Raw genomic sequence first — 3,708 nt, 5'->3', positions numbered from 1 at the left:
GGGTGATCCGGGGGTTCTCCCCCGGGAAAATTTTAATTCGTAGAAAGCGGGAATGAGCTTTCCCGACATTTGAAGTGTGTTTTAATGACTTTTATGTTCTTCAAAATTCTAATTTTCTGATTGTAACATTAAAAAAAAAAAAAAATCAGCTCACAGGTCCTCAAAAGGTAGGTCTAGAATTTTTTTCCGGTCACACAAAAATCTCCAGACATTATTTTTTGCAAAAAAAGTCGGGGGGGCCCGGGCTCCCCCGACCCCCCGGTTCCGCCGGCCATGCACCATACTGGTACCATTACTTCACTTGTAATATAGTAATAATGTACAGTAGTTTAGTTATGTTTATGTTGTGAGGTCTTAAGTGCATTATATTCACTGGGACCAAACACTAATACTAGTAGTAGGCAAAACTCATGCTGTTTTATAATTTGACAGTTATTATAGTTAACTTTACCTTCAGTCGTTGGCCATTGGATGTCACCAGAAGTAGTAGATATGGTTGTGTGAGCTACAAAGTACAAATTATTTTTTTATTGAAACGTCAGTATGTTATGTGTATCCTTAGCTTAAACTATCAAAAAGAAAAAGATAAAATCTATACAGTATCTTCAGAATTTAGATTTAAGAGCGCCACCATACTGTATACCATTACCAAAGATCTTATAATAACAAGATAGCGATTTCTGCATCCAAATTCTGTAAACAACACAGTGCAAGGCATCCTTGCAATTTCATTTACTTTTGAATGCAAATTCTGGAACAACCAACCACCGTGGTAACAAATAGGACTCTCTCTCTCAAATACAACTACTTTTTATGCTCTTTTTACTGATCATCGATGCTTCTATTTGTTGTTCGTAGAAGCATGGAAAGCGCTATCTTGTTCCTTTTTGTAATACTTTACTTGCCATATATTGTTTTGATTGTAGCATGGTAGTTTAGTTTTGTTTATATTGTGAGGTCTTTTAAGTGAATTATTTTCACTTGGACCAAACCGCACTGGTACTGTATATATTAGTAGTCTGCAAAACACATCCTATATTTTAAGTATAACAATTATTATAGTCAACTTTACCTTTAGTTGTTGCTAGTTGGGTACCACCAGAAGTTGTAGATATGGTTGTGTGAGCTACAACATACAATTTTTTTTAAAAATCAGTATGTATGTGTATCTTTAGATTAAATTATCAAAAACAAAAAAGATATAAAAATCAATATACAATAGCATCGGAATTTCATATATATTGTTACTCTCTTGCCAGCAATTGAAACAGAATAAAAGGTGTGCAACAATAATTTTGATATAGTTCGATTGTTCAGTTATGTTCATGTTGTGAGGTCTTTTACATGAATTATTTTCATTGGGACCAAACGACACTGGTATACTGTAGTGTGTAAAATAATTTAACGGTAGTCAACTTTACCACCAGAAGTAGTACAGGTAGGTGTGGTTGTGTAAGCTACAAAATACAATTATTTTTTTTAATGAAACATCCAGTTGTAGAACATGTAGTTATTTTTTAGACATATAGGTAACAAAGTGACATAATTTGGTTGAGTAGACAAAGTTAAACAGTGAGTTGTTTTGAAGAGATCTTGAAAGGACATGTTAAGACAGTTTTTTTGAACCAAATACATTATTTAGTTTCACAGAAACAATGAACTACAAACAATTAAACAATTATGTTTATTTATTTATTTTATTTTTTATTTCCTTCGCATCCAACAGCAAGTAATTTGCTAATTACAGGATGGACAATGCTTTATAAACTAATTATCTTTTGTTTTTTTTTAGTCTTGAGAAAAAGTCCTACTGTCACAGGAACTGAACCCAGGACCCTGGATTTGAAGGCATGTATGTTTTCAACTACTAAGCTGATGTGAGAGTGAAGAGAGAAGCTGACCGATATTTTTGGAAATAAATTATAGCCTAATGCCAAAGGTCATAACAACAAGATAGCATTCTCCACAATTTCTGCTTGCAAATTCTGTAATTTCAATTATTTTTCAACTTTGACATCAATGATCTTAACTATAGATAGTGCATTCTGCGATTTCTATGTGCAAATTTTGTAACAACCATGGTGACAACTAAGACACCCTTTCTTAATCACATTTATTTTTTATGCTTCTTTTTACTGAACATTGACGCTTTTATTTGTTAAGCGTAGAAATGCAGAGGGCACTATCTTGCTAGTATAAGATCTTTGCCTAATGCGTACAGCTGAGTTTTGAAGCTTCTGAAATATGCAGATATGAGATTTAGAAAATTGCAATAATCAAGACGGGATGTTGCCATCTGTTTCAATTAAAAAGACGAAATACACTTGTGTAAAGTATTTTATGCGCAATTTTGAATATTTATGTATTAAGTAGGTGTCTTGAATAGGATCAGTACCCTATTTTTATTTAAAAAAAAAAAAAACAAACAAAAAAATAGAGAAATGTGTTGTACATGAAGTACAATTTTATTCTATGTTTCCCTTTTATTTAAGCATCATGAGATTAAAATCTCATGCAGTACAATATCTTTCCGTCACCAGGCACACATTTGCAAAGTATGCGATTTCAGTTTTTGTTTAATAATGAATAAAAGATTGCTTGAATATGAACAAACACATAACTTACCAGATACAGTATTAAAAGCAACAGCACAACATAAAACAATTGTACACTTCCACCCAGTAATTTTCATGGTGTAATCGCAGTTTGAAAATATGCGCTCTCGATTGTAACATTTATTAACTTTTAACCACTAGAGTACATGATGATCCACTGATGTTATCAAAATTGTATTTCGTATTTATAAGAACAAGATGTTCCTCACCTCATAAAGTGTAAATTTATTTATGCTGTTAAGACTGATTTCAAATAAAGACGCTATATAATATAACATTTTAAATTCATAGGCATATACCTATGTTTATTTGAGCCTACTAAATACGATATAAATAGCTTACATAACTGTAAAATGCATGATTTTTATTTACAATTCATGATTGCTTTCAACAAACAGAACACGAATCTATAGTAAAATTGGATTTTAATATAGGTTGATTATTCTTGTTGAAATTGTAAATAAAATGTATATTTACTCTTGAATGTATTATTATTATTATAGCAGACAGTTCGTCCCCTATATGACAAAGTGGCAAGCATAAAAAAAAAAAAAACAAGTTTTCTTTGTGAATATGAATTTAGATTATACATTTAGATTTGTAATGCAAAAAAGATGGAGGCTAGTGAATTGGATGAGTATTTACTGTAAACTGATGAAAATCTTTAACTCTTCCTTTTCTTAGTTAACATTTTGTACTACCATGCATACGCACTCTAGTTAACTATGAAAACACCAGATACAAAATAGAATTGAAACTCTTGCTGTGAAAGTCGCGTGTGTCCTTGGGGTTTGTCTCTCTCTAACCAGTAGCATATTATAGGTATCTAGTAGGATGTTGTTGCATTAAATGTACTAGTTTCATGCGCTAAACAAGTAGCGCACAACTACAGTAGGTATGCTACCCAGGGAGCAGAGAAGGTTGCACCTTGTGCTGGTTTGCCATTGTATCTTTTTCCAGTGACCAGAGGTAATGACGCTCAGAGCCTTTGATCATTCAATTTGGAATTGGTGCTGTATAAATATTTGGGTATTACTATTACTTGAGGGTGAGCTCGCTTACCCTCTAGTATGTTAACGTCGCGATTGGTTCC

The sequence above is a fragment of the Anneissia japonica genome, unplaced genomic scaffold, assembly GCF_011630105.1.
Source record: "Anneissia japonica isolate Jap-2015-1 unplaced genomic scaffold, ASM1163010v1 scaffold26_len2425191_cov177, whole genome shotgun sequence".
NCBI classification, from domain to species: domain Eukaryota; kingdom Metazoa; phylum Echinodermata; class Crinoidea; order Comatulida; family Comatulidae; genus Anneissia; species Anneissia japonica.
Note: the sequence above shows the minus strand (reverse complement) of the source record.